The 14002-nt window shown below is 44.2% G+C and overlaps 3 non-coding genes across 3 annotated transcripts; all 3 read right to left on the reverse strand.

The window, feature by feature from the left end:
* Nucleotides 1–9184: 9184 nt before the first annotated feature.
* trnak-uuu (transfer RNA lysine (anticodon UUU)) lies at nt 9185–9257 on the reverse strand. Its single transcript has one exon. It is a non-coding gene; the product is annotated as a tRNA-Lys (tRNA).
* A 959-nt stretch (nt 9258–10216) lies between these two features.
* trnai-uau (transfer RNA isoleucine (anticodon UAU)) lies at nt 10217–10290 on the reverse strand. The gene has a single exon. It is a non-coding gene; the product is annotated as a tRNA-Ile (tRNA).
* Nucleotides 10291–10742: 452 nt separating this feature from the next.
* Nucleotides 10743–10815, reverse strand: trnak-uuu (transfer RNA lysine (anticodon UUU)). The gene has a single exon. It is a non-coding gene; the product is annotated as a tRNA-Lys (tRNA).
* Between the last annotated feature and the right edge of the window lie 3187 nt (nt 10816–14002).

Raw genomic sequence — 14002 nt, forward strand, 5'->3', positions numbered from 1 at the left:
TGACTTGCTCGGGCAGTGGTTCGGAATGCTGACAATGGGCCACGGTTTGGGTAGTGCCCCAAAGCGGTGAAACAGAAAATAACCTAGACACCGCTGCGGGGTTTGGGTAGCAGACAACCCGTCCCTGGCCATACAAGCGGTGGTAAATCTGGTAGAAGAGATTCATACTACCCGGGTTTTCCCCAGTTTGGCCTTTAATTAACTTAAGTGTATCTCCCGGTAACCTACGTTCTAGCTGTACTTCCCTTCTCATACGCCCCGTCCTCTCTCTAGTCCCTTTCACTTTCTCATAGCCTCTTCCTACGCTCTCCTGACGGCCTGATTTTACCTTTATTGCACCACTCTTAACACATCCAAAATCAAATTTACATGTATTCCAAAAACAAGGCAATGTCCACATAATGTTCCCTTCCCATCGCCGGGACCGGTGCAACTGCTTCATGACTCCTGCATTCTCCTTAACTTTGATGACCTTCCATGAGTCGATACCATGTCCTCGTATATGGGGGCAGCGAAGAACATCACCTTTGCAGAGGTGATGTAACCTTGTAGATTGGTTGGGGCTACACAGATACATAATATTCCCCTTTTCCATGTCCATCGCCAATAACACGCCAAGCGAAGTGAGGCCAAATATCAGACAGACGATGCGTAGCCACTCCATCATGCTCCACACCTGTAAAATAGCACTGGAGAAGGGAGGCAGTTTAGTATCTGACCTTTTACAGTAGTGGAGATGGACTCAATTTACAGTGATGTAGGTGGACCCAAGCACTTCGCCCCTCCACTTTAACTGCTGTGGGGGTGGTAAGGAGAACTTGGAAGGGCCTGTCCCATCGCGGCTCCGACCCCTTCCTAGTCCAATTTTTGACCATGACATAACTACCGGGCTGGACTGAAAGTGAGCTAGGTACTGGGGGCGATGGCTGGTGAGCCGCGCGGACCTGGCCATGGAGTTACTTGAGCACTTGCGTGAGGGCTAGAACATAGGTGGTCATCTCTTCAGTCATCTGATGAAACTGAACCAGTCTGGGAACCTGCAGGCTCCAGGGAGTTCTAAGAGGCCTGCCATAAAGAATCTCGGCGGGAGAGAGCCGGGCCGGTCCCGTAGGTGTAACCCGCAGCTGGAAGAGGGCAACAGGGAGCAACTTAAGCCATGTCAGTCCCGTGTCTGCTCTTAATTTAGCCAATTTAGTTTTGAGGGTCTGATTGTGCCTCTCAACCAACCCGGCCGCCTGCGGTCTATAAGCACAGTGTAACTGCTGGCGTATGCCCAACTGTGAGCAAAACTCCTTGTTAATTTGTCCAATAAAATGAGGCCCATTATCAGAACTTAACTGAGCTGGTATACCGTACCGGGGAATGATTTCCCTCATCAAGACTTTAACCACAGTAGCAGCTTTATTATCGATAGTCGGATACGCCTCGACCCATCTGCTGAACACATCCACAATGACCAAAACATATTTATAACATTGACACCTTTCCAACTCAATGTACTCCATTTGGAGCGTCTCAAAGGGACCACTGGGCAACAGGGTTTGCCCCTTCCCACAAGAGATACCTTTTCCGGTGTTATATTGCTGACAAATCAAACACCTATTACTGATACTTTGGGCCAACCCCTGCATTTTAGGGTGCCACCAAGTGTCCAGCAACAAATCACTTGTCCCTCGAGCCCCACAATGAGTTGCAAAGTGTACACATTCAATTACCCATAAAGCCAGCACATCAGACATACAAGTCTGATGTGCAGGCGTGGTCCATAAAGAGGAAACAGAATCATATGTACAACCTAACCGTTTCCACATTTGTTTATCACTCTCAGGAGCGTCCTCCTGTAATCTTATGACGTCTTGGATGGTTGGCATTGACTTGTCAGAAGCAGACATATTTATAGTAGATCGTTTAGTCTGACTTAACATCTTAGGCACCATCACTTGCTGAATTTGCGCGGCTGTTCGCGCTGCACAATCTGCTCGTTCATTACCAACGTCAACTGGGGTTGTACCATTCGTGTGGGCAGCGCATTTAATAACTGAAATCTGCGCGGGCATAAGGAGGGCCTGCAGTAGGTCATTAACTAAACCCCGGTTGGATATTTCTGTGCCTGCCGAGGTAAGGAATCCCCTATTCTTCCAGAGTTGTCTGAAGTCATGAACTACCCCGAAAGCATATCGGGAGTCAGTGTAGATATTTACCCGGCGATCTCCCCCCAGTATACATGCACGGGTGAGGGCAAAAAGTTCGGCTTGTTGAGCTGAATAAGGGGTCTGGAAAGCTGCCGCTTCTAGAATCAGACCATCCTGATCTATGATTGCATAACCCGACAGTCTCCGGCCAGTGGGGCTTACTAATGCACTGCCATCAACATACATAATCATGTCAGGTTGTTCTAACGGAATATCACTCAGATCGTCCCTTATTGTTGTAGTTTCCTGAATCAAGGCTAAACAGTCGTGACCAGGCACGTCCTCATTGACAGGGGGACCACTGAGAAAACAGGCTGGATTGATAGTGGTACAGTATTTAAATGTCAGACGTGGATTGTTCAAAAGGTATATCTCATACCTATTCTGACGAGCTGCGGTAAGATGCTGAGTCTGCAGTTGCCCCAATAGTGCGATTACCGAGTGGGAGCTATACACCGTAATATCCTGTTGGAGAGTGATGTTGGCAGCAGCCTGAAAACTATTGTATATCGCTGCCAAGATCTGGGTGCAAACAGGGTGGCCCAACGCCACTGGGTCGAGTTTGGAAGAGTAATATGCTACGGGCCGGTGCTTGTCCCCATGTTGCTGGGTGAGTACCGCTGTTGAACATCCTTCCAGAACAGTACAGTATATCTGGAATGGTCGGTCGTATAGGGGCCTACCGAGGGCCGGTGCTTGTAGCAAGGCCTGCTTCAGGCAACGGAAGGCCTCGAGTGCCTCGGTGGTGAGAGTAAAATTCCCCCCTTCACGAGTGTAAGGCGTCAGCAGCTTTGTATAGACAGCAATGTTTGGTATCCACTGCCGACAATAATTCATCATACCCAGCCAATGACGAACCTCCTTGGCTATTGTAGGGGCGGGGAATTGGCATATTGGTTCAATACTACTGGGTTCGAGACTTCTTTCTGTGGCTGTAAGTAAAACTCCTAAGAACTTAACTTTTCTCTGAGCCACCAAGACCTTTGCTTGTGAAACAACATAACCCAACGAGGATAGGTGGTTCAATAATTGGATCACATCATCCCTATTACTGGGCTCGTCAGGACTTGCCACCAATATGTCATCTACATACTGCACCAGAGTGGAACCATGCTCCAATGTCAAGGCCTGGAGTTGGGTCTGCAGACATCTGGAGAAGAGTGTAGGTGAATTGACGAACCCCTGTGGCAGTCGGGTCCAGGTATACTGCTGTCCATTGTAAGTGAAGGCAAACAAATATTGACTTTCAGTCGCAAGTGGGAGGGCAAAGAAGGCGTGCTGAAGGTCAATTACGGCGAAGACCCGGGCTTGAGCTGGAATTTGAGCCAGTATGTGGGCAGGGTTAGGGACGAGAGCATGTAATGGCTATGCGATGGCATTAATTGAACGTAAATCCTGTACTAATCGGTACTGGTCTGGTTTGGCTGGTTTAGGCACAGCAAGTATGGGGGTGTTACATTCTGATTGGCAAGGGACCAAAATACCCTGTTTCAACAGCTCTTGAATTAATTTATCTATTGATGGAGCAGCTTGAGATTTCAGGGGGTATTGTCGAATGGAAGGTAGCTTTACATGATCCTTAATCATCACCTTAATAGGTGTAACATTTGTCTTTCCCACTTGTGATGGGTATTCCGCCCAGACCTGTGGATTGACATATTCCAACACATCATGTCCCCTGTGATGCTGCAGTCGAGTGTTAATCGTTTCAGGGACCTCAAAATATTTTATGGTAGTGCCGTCCGGCATGACTTGAAGTGCGTAGTCTGTTGGATCTGAATGATCCACCGCCCTCCTGACCATTCGCCCCATATCCCTGGCATGGTACTGGTCACGGACCTGACGTGTAATATGAGGGCTTACCGAAGCTGACTGTGGCCATAAATGTGGTGATATTGCAACAAAATCGGCTGTACCTTCTTTTCCAGTGACTGTGGCTGTAACCTTGACTGGCCATTCGGTCTCAAGTAATGGCCGGTATTTGTCCTCCAACTCCCTGTTTCGTCCAGTTCTGTCATAGGCCAGGGTAACGTGATGCAGTGACTGTTCAACGTCTAACGTCCACCACTGGGGGGTGATAGAAATATAGCACTGTTGTCTCATCCTCCATGATGTAACCGTTACCCCCTCATCTCCGCATTCTAGCTGTAGCTGCAAGATACACAGTAAATCTCGGGCCAACAAGTTACAGTCCAATTCAGTAGTCACTACAAACTGATGCTCTGCAGACTTATTCTCGTAAGTGACTGTCACAGGTTCAGAAATAGGATACTCACACACCTGTCCTTGGAACCCTGACAATTGCTGCGTGTGGTCGGATAATGGTAATTTAAGTGCTGATTGCACAGAAGACATGGCTGCCCCGGTGTCGATTACAAATGAGTGATGTTGATCTCCTATCTGCAGAGAGATAATAGGTTCCCTGTCCGATTGGAGAGTCCTTATGGCTAAATTAGCTCGTCAATCCTGTGTTGGGAAAGGGTTTTCCTGGGAGAAGTCAGTGTATCTCGTCTGTCCTCCCCTTGGTGGGTACTCTCGCCTTTGGGTCGGATAATCTCCTTCTACTGCCTGTCTTTTAAAGGGGCATCCCTGTTGCCAGTGATCTACACGGCCGCAATTAAAACATGCATTGCTCCCTCTATTTCTGCCCCGTCCTCTTCTTCCAGTAGACCAATGGCCCCTCAGAGGGGGCTGCGGTTGTAGAGCTGTTGATTTGTTCGGTGGGCCATAAAAAGGGGGTGAGGGTCCCTTTGGGTGGGTTTGGTATCCTCCTCTTCGCTGATCCACCCACCCAAAGTCACTATATTGGGGCTCCTGCTGGTAAACTACCATTTCTGCCGCTTGTTGGGATCGCCAATCATCCTTTTTCATTACATACTCAGTCTTAAGCTTTGTAACTGAGCCTCCTTCTTGGCCTACACCCTCCTTCCAATAAAATCTGACTACCCTTGCCATCTGGGAAGGGTCGTTCTCTGTCCAATTCATGTTATTACATTTCACAGCAGTAACCACAGAAGGTGGTAGGCAATGCATTAACATAGCACAATATTGAGGGGAATTCTGACCATTTTGATACAGCAAATCGCCTGACTGCCCCCGGTAGATTTCATTAAAACGCTCCAAAAATTCCTCTGGCTCTTCAGTCTTCTTAGGTTTTAGGTCTAAGATAACAGAAAGATTTATGGGCCTTTGAAATGTGTATTCAACGCATTCAAGATCTGTGTCCTTCTATCGTCGTCTAACGCATAGGCCTGCTGAAGTGCGGCATGACTAGCATAATTCAGGTGGTTAAGATAATTGCGGTACTCTGCTGGGGTTAAAATCTGCTGGACTAGGGCCCAGAGGTCCCTTGAATCAGCTTGATAAATTGAGATGGTAGTTCTCAAGGAATCCACAAAGGCAGCAGGAGATTTTTTTCTATCTGGGATTGTAGCCACAATAGCCATCATCTCACTGGGTGTCCATGGGAAGTAAACGTCTATCGTGGGGTTCGCTCCCGCAGTCACTGCGTCGGGGTTTCGCATCTTCCTAATCGGTAACTGTCTCCGAATGTCACCAGGGGGCACTCTAGCTATTTCCCCTGGTTGTTCCAAGACTTCAACGTCTCTCGCTGTCACTAGGGGGTGTTCTTTCTCTTCAAAAGAAGTTGTTTCAGCTTCCTTTGTTCCCGAATCTTGTGGTTTCTCCTTAGTTTGGAGAGACTTAGGTGATATGCTTAATTGTTTCTGGTGAGGGTCAAGCCCCTCTCTCGCTGTCCGAGATCTTGTCCTAGAGCTAACTGGGCTTGTGGGACAGAGTTCCTTTTGCTCTTCTGGTCGTGAAGTTGGTAAATCAGGACCCACACTATCACCCACACTATCATCCAAAAGGGCTTGAGTTTCTGGCATATTTGGAATCTGGGGAGCAATGACTGGGTATATATTATTGTACTCTGGTGGTTCTGGAATGAGCGCAGACCATGCTACAGGTGCAGACGGAACTTTTACTGACTTTTCCAAATTATTGAATTTTTCTTTTTCTGTCAATTCAAGGCCAGCCATTGAACTACGTAGCTCATATCTTGCTTGAATCGCGTCTTTCCTGTCTCTACTTGCTCTTTTTTTAAATGCACATTCCTTTTTCAAGATCTGTAATGTTTTTAGGTTACCCTGTTCACTAATTGGAATCCCCATTTTAAGGGCATTGTCCTGCCAGCTAGACAACATAATCTTATCTCTTTCCTCTTGACAATATTGCCTCCATAATCCAATTAATTCTTTAGCTTTCATACTTTGATTTTTTCTCCAAATTTGTCCCTGGATTTTCTTAACCATTTCTAGGTCTTTGGTGCCCCCTAGTGGCCATTCATCTCCCATTTTAGTTCTTACCTGTGCTGACAATTTTCTAAAATCCTTCGCTTTGTCCGGATACTTATCACATAATATTTGCAGTGGCATGCCTGGATCATTTGTGCTATCCAATGAATTCCCCATAATCTCAACTAGTCCTCGGAACTGCGTTTTTCGCCACTACAGTCCAAGGAGACAATTTTAGCTTAATCAACTATATTTTTAACTCACACACACATGGAGGTGAACCATTTTCAATTTCAAATGTCGCATCGACCTCCCATAATCTAACCCAACCGAATTAACTCACAAATGAAGTTGAACCATTTATAGTTTTAAATGTCCCATCAACAATATAGCCTACCCCAGCCGAATTAACTCACAAATCAAGTTGAACCATTTATAGTTTTAAATGTCCCATCAACAATATAGCCTACCCCAGCCGAATGAACTCACAAATGAAATCCCATCAATTAAAATGCTAATCCCCAGACTGACCTGTGATTTCGTCGAGGCGGTCTTTCTGTGCCAACCGCAAGTGACCAGACTAATCAGACGATAAGAAGAGGGGAACAATCAATGTGCAGTCATTTTCCAGTTCTACATTGAGGGCCCTTGTTCCCCATCCTCCTGTTCATAATCAGTCTAATTCTGATTTCGCAGTTGAAACCAGGATCGCCCTGAGAAATCCAGGTTTTCGGCACCAAATGTTGAATCCCAAATTTTTTATCCGTCAGTCTGGCCTCAATAAAAGTCGAGATGGATTTGCAGGTATAACATTAGTTATTTTATTCAGCTTGCAAGCTACCTAGCCCACAGTGATACAGATAACATGTTGCTCTCTGCAGCCCCGGGAGCTAAGTGAAGGTCCCACACAAAGAGATCAGTACTGATACATTCAAATGGCATCACGTTTCACATACTCGGCACCCATAGGTCATCCTATGTCCCTCCTGACTTGTTTGATCTATTCTGATTGGCTCACTTCCAATCCCTTTCTCCGGCCCCTATCAATGCAGCATCACTCTCATAGACACACCTCTTCCTGCTTTTTTCCATTCGGTCTAAAATCCTTTGTCTCTACTTGCCAGAATCAAAGTGGCTTATTTCTACATTACATTAACTAATATCTCTAAAGTAACTATTTTATATCACATTCGTCACAAGCAGACCGGCAGCCTCCCTTTGGTTTCCTTTCCCAAAATCTTCAACTTGGACTCGCATCTTCCCAATGACTAGCGATGTGGCAACTGTTGTTGCGCAGGGACAATGCACTGGGACTTCAAAACATTGACGAGTAAGGTTAGTTCTCTGAGATATGAGTGGGAAGCTACAGAGATACAGATTGTATTTCAAGAGAGGGAATAAAGGGTGTCATCTGGTGTTTGTTGTGGCAGAGTGTGAACGCAAGTAAGCTCATCTAGTAAAGAAGCAAATTATGCAAATCGCAAATTTTCAGGGTGTAAATAGATCTGTCAACGCCACATCTTCATGGAAAACGCCCCATCCTTTATCCCGCCCGAATCGTTCTTGCTAGCATGCAGCAACATATATCGTCCAATAAAAAGGCAAATTACTGCAGATGTGAAATCTGAAAAAAAACACGAAATGATGGAAAATCTCAGTGGGTCTGGCAGCATCTGTGAAGAGAGAACCGAGCTAACGTTTCGAGTCAGGGTCACTCTTCATCAGAGTAAATAATTTAATCATTCAATCTTTGCTCACAGACATCGCTGACAGACATTCAAAATGTTCCTACTGGATTTCCTGAGGTCAATCCTGTCGTGCATTCAAAGGAAAATACTGCAGATGTTGTGAACCTGCATGAGAAGCTAAATATGATTGGATTAAAGCTCAGAAAATTAGAGGATGTCTGTGGAGCCAGACACAAAGTTAATGTTTCAAATCCGTGTGATCCTTATTCAGAGCTGAAGCGAGGTTACATGCAATGGAGTAGTTGAGGAAAATGGAAGTTGCGTGAAAAGTGGGAGATATGGAAGATTGAATCAAGTTTGACATAAATCAAGGGAAAGCAATGTTGAAGGTCAATACCACAGAAATGTTGTCAACATTTCCTGTGTCCCCATTAAATGAGGAGCATCCTTCACAGGCTCCATGCTTAAACCTGAATGTATAAAGGTACTGTTGAGAGTTGAACTCAAGATCTCCTGTTTACAAGACAGGCACTTTAACCATCTAAGCCACAGCACTAATCTTCAAGACAGCTTTGCAAGTTTAGAACAGATTTCAATTGTTTTGATTAAACATCAGTATTGTTGATTTCTCCTGCTGACTTTGAGAGTGCAAATTAAAATATTCATCGGCACTGTGCTTTTGAAACTGTAAAAGTTGGAGTTATTCTGAAAGTTATTAATTTAAAAGCAGTTCTGCAGGAAAGAAGTATACAAACAGGAAATATTTTGCGAATTGGGAAGTGATTAAACATGGCCAGAAAACTACAGTGGTATAATGCAGGACAAGACCAGGAGAGAGTTATTCCATTCACTGAAAATCTAGCATAAATTCTTGAAAATTCTGGACGGCTGTTGCAATTTGGCAAACACGACGTTGTCACGGTTCTTCCACTTTCCATAAAGCATCCTGCATTCTTTATTTTTATTTCCGACCGTTCATTGGGAAGCAAAGGCCTTGAGCCAAAATCAAAACCCTGACAGGGACTTGAACCCTGGACCCTCAGATTAAAAGTCTGATGCTCTACCGACTGAGCTACCAAGGCACGTTTCAAAAATGCTCTCACAGCTCACTTCAAAGTCTCATATTGTATCTTTTGAATTTCCTTCACTGGTAATTCAGCCTCTCCAGCTCATTTCCCTCGCAAGCAGACCGGCAGCCTCCCTTCGGCTTTCTTTCTCAAATTCTTCAACTTGGACTCGCATTTTACCAATGACCTGTGATGTGACAACTGTTGTTACCCAGGGACATGCACTGGGACTTCAATACATTGAAGATTACGTTTAGTTCGCTGAGATATCAGTGGGTAGCTGCAGAGATACAGATTGTATTTTGAGAGAGGGAATAAAGCGTGTCATCTGTTGTTTGTTGTGGCAGAGTGTGAACGCAAGTAAGCTCATCGAGTAAAGTAGCAAATTATGCAAATCGCAAAGTTTCAGGGTGTAAATAGATCTGTGAAGGCCCATCTTCATGGAAAACGCCCCATCCTTTATCCTGCCCAAATCGTTCTTGCTGACATGCAGCAACATATATCGTCCAATAAAAAGGCAAATTACTGCGGATATGAAATCTGAAAAAAAACAGGAAATGATGGAAAATCTCAGTGGGTCTGGAAGCATCTGTGAAGAGAGAACCGAGCTAACGTTTCGAGGCTGGGTCACTCTTCATCAGAGTAAATCTGTGAATCTGCATGAGAAACTAAAAATGATTGGATTAAAGCTCATCAAATTTGAGGACGTCTGTGGAACCAGACACAAAGTTAAAGTTTCAAATTCGTGTGATCCTTATTCAGAGCTGAATCGAAGTTACATGCAATGGAGTAGATGAGGAAAATGGAAGTTGCGTGAAAAATTGGAGATATGGAAGTTTGAATCAAGTTTGACATAAAACAAGCGAAAACAATTTTGAAGGTCAGTACCACAGATATGACGTCAACATTTTCTGTGTTCACCATTAAATGAGAAACATTCTTCACAGGCTACATGCTTTGACCTGAATGTATAAAGGCACTGCTGAGATTTGAACTCAGGATCTCTTGCTTATAAGACAGGTGCTTTAACCATCTAAGCCACAGCACCAATCTGCAAAGAAAATTTGCAAGTGTAGAACAGATTTCAATTGTTTTGATTAAACATCAGTATTGTTGATTTCTCCTGCTGACTTTGAGAGTGCAAACTAAAATATTCATCGGCACTGGGCTTTTGAACTGTAAAAATTGCAGTTATTACTGAAAGTTATTAAGTTAAAAGCAGTTCTGCAGGAAAGAAGTATACAAACAGGAAATATTTTGCGAATTGGGAAGTGATTAAACATGGCCAGAAAACTACAGTGGTATAATGCTGGATAAGACCAGGAGAGAGTTTTTACATTCAATGAAAATCTAGCAAAAATTCTTGAAAATTCTGGACGGCTGTGGCAATTTGGCAAAAACGACGTTGTCGCGGTTCTTCCACTTTCCTTGAAGCATCCTGCATTCTTTATTTTTATTTCCGACGTTCATTGGGAAGCAAACGCCTTGAGCCAAAATCAAAACCCTGACAGGGACTTGAACCCTGGACCCTCAGATTAAAAGTCTGATGCTCTACCGACTGAGCTACCAGGGCCCATTGCAAAAATGTTCTCATAGTTCAGTTCAAAGTCTCATATTGTATCTTTTGAATTTGCTTCACTGGTCATTCAGCCTCTCCAGCTCATTTCCCTCGCAAGCAGACCGGCAGCCTCCCTTCGGCTTTCTTTCTCAAATTCTTCAACTTGGACTCGCATTTTACCAATGACCTGTGATGTGACAACTGTTGTTACCCAGGGACATGCACTGGGACTTCAAGACATTGAAGATTACACTAGTTCGCTGAGATATCAGTGGGAAGCTGCAGAGATACAGATTGTATTTTGAGAGAGGGAATAAAGCATGTCATCTGTTGTTTGTTGTGGCAGAGTGTGAACGCAAGTAAGCTCATCTAGTAAAGTAACAAATTATGCAAATCGCAAAGTTTCAGGGTGTAAATAGATCTGTCAACGCCACATCTTCATGGAAAACGCCCCATCCTTTATCCCGCCCAAATCGTTCTTGCTGACATGCAGCAACATATATCGTCCAATAAAAAGGCAAATTATTGCAGATGTGAAATCTGAAAAAAAACAGGAAATGATGGAAAATCTCAGTGGGTCTGGCAGCATCTGTGAAGAGAGAACCGAGCTAACGTTTCGAGGCTGGGTCACTCTTCATCAGAGTAAATCTGTGAATCTGCATGAGAAACTAAAAATGATTGGATTAAAGCTCATCAAATTTGAGGACGTCTGTGGAACCAGACACAAAGTTAATGTTTCAAATCCGTGTGATCCTTATTCAGAGCTGAAGCGAGGTTACATGCAATGGAGTAGATGAGGAAAATGGAAGTTGCGTGAAAAATGGGAGATATGGAAGTTTGAATCAAGTTTGACATAAAACAGCGGATAGCAATCTTGAAGGTCAGTACCACAGAAATGTTGTCAACATTTTCTGTGTTTACCATTGAATGAGGAGGATTTTTCACAGGCTACATGCTTTGACCTGAATGTATAAAGATACTGCTGAGATTTGAATTTAGGATCTCCTGTTTACAAGACAGGCACTTTAACCATCTAAGCCACAGCACCAATCTGCAAGACAGGCTTGCAAGTGTGGAACAGATTTCAATTGCTTCGATTAAACATCAGTATTGTTGATTTCTCCTGCTGACTTTGAGAGTGCAAATTAAAATATTCATCGGCACTGGGCTTTTGAAACTGTAAAAATTGCAGTTATTCTGAATGTTATTAATTTAAAAGCAGCTCTTGAACCCTGGACCCTCAGAATAAAAGTCTGATGCTCTACCGACTGAGCTATCAGGGCCCATTATAAAAATGCTCTCATAGCTCACTTCAAAGTCTCATATTGTATCTTTTGAATTTCCTTCACTGGTAATTCAGCCTCTCCAGCTCATTTCCCTCGCAAGCAGACCGGCAGCCTCCCTTTCGTTTCCTTTCTCAAATTCTTCAACTTGGACTCGCATTTTACCCGACCAGTGGAAACAATCTGCCCGCATCTATCCTTTCTATTCCCCTCATAATTTTATATGTCTCAATAAGATCCCCCCCGCATCCTTCTAAACTCCAATGAGTACAGTCCCAGTCTACTCAACCTCTCATCATAATCCAATCCCCTCAACTCTGGGATCAACCGAGTGAATCTCCTCTGCACTCCCTCCAGTGCCAATATGTCCTTTCTCAGGTAAGGAGCACAAAACTGAACACAATACTCCAGATGCGGCCTCACCAGCACCCTATACAATTGCAGCATATTGCAGCATAACCTCACTAGTCTTGAACTCCATCCCTCTAGCAATGAAAGACAAAACTCGATTAGCCTTCTTAATCACCTGTTGCACCTGCACACCAACTTTTTGCGACTCGTGCACCAGCACACCCAGGTCCCTCTGCACAGCAGCATGTTTTAACGTCTTACCGTTTAAATAATAATCCATTCTGCTGTTATTCCTCCCAAAATGGATTGCCTCACACTTGGCAACATTGAATTCCATCTGCCAGACCTAGCCCATTCACCTAACCTATCCAAATCCTTCTGCAGACTTCCGGTATCCTCTGCCCTTTTTGCTTTACCACTCATCTTAGTGTCTGCAAACTTTGACACATTGCACTTGGTCCCCAACTTTAAATTGTCTATGTAAATTGTGAACAACTGCGGGCCCAACACTGATCCTTGAGGGAACCCACTAGTTACAGGTTGCCAACCAGAGAAACACCAATTTATCCCCACTCTCTGCTTTCTGTTAGTTAACCAATCCTCTACCCATGCTACCACTTTACCCTCAATGCCATGCATCTTTAGTTTATGCAGCAACCTTTTGTGTGGCACCTTGTCAAAAGCTTTCTGGAAATCCAGATATACCACATCCATTGGCTCCCCGTTATCTACTGCATTGGTAACGTCCTCAAAAAATTCTACCAAATTAGTCAGACACGACCTACCCTTTGTGAACCCATGCTGCGTCTGCCCAATGGGACAATTTCCCTCCAGGTGCCCCGCTATTTCCTCCTTAATGATAGATTCCAGCATTTTCCCTGCAACCGAAGTTTAGCTTACCGGCCTATAATTACCCACTTTCTGCCGACCTCCTTTTTTAAACAGTGGTGTCACGTTTGCTACTTTCCTATCCTCTGGGACCACCAGAGGATGGTGGTCTGGTGAATTTTGTGAATTTTGATAAATTATCACTAGTGCGTTTACGATTTCCCTAGCCATCTCTTTTAACACTCTGGGATGCATCCCATCAGGGCCAGGAGACTTGTCTACCTTTAGCCCCATTAGCTTGCCCAATACTGCCTTAGTGATTAAAATCCTCTCAAGGTCCTCACCTATCATATCCTTATTTCCATCAGTCACTGGCATGTTATTTGTGTCCTCCACTGTGAAGACTGACCCAAAAAACCTGTTCAGCTCCTCAGCCATTTCCCCGTCTCCTATTATTAAATCTCCCTTCTCATCTTCCAAAGGACCAATATTTACCTTAGCGACTCTTTTTTGTTTTAGATATTTGTAGAAGCTTTTACTATCTGCTTTTATGTTCTGAGCCAGTTTACTTTCACAGTCTACCTTACTCTTCTTTATGGCTTTTTTATAGCTTTCTGTTGTCCCCTAAAGACTACCCAGTCCTCTAGTCTCCAACTAAAATTTGCCACTTTGTATGTTTTTTCCTTCAATTTGATACTCTCCCTCACCTCCTTAGATATCCACGGTCAATTTTTCCCCTT

Source organism: Scyliorhinus torazame, chromosome 4 (genome assembly GCF_047496885.1).
Source record: "Scyliorhinus torazame isolate Kashiwa2021f chromosome 4, sScyTor2.1, whole genome shotgun sequence".
NCBI classification, from domain to species: Eukaryota; Metazoa; Chordata; class Chondrichthyes; order Carcharhiniformes; family Scyliorhinidae; genus Scyliorhinus; species Scyliorhinus torazame.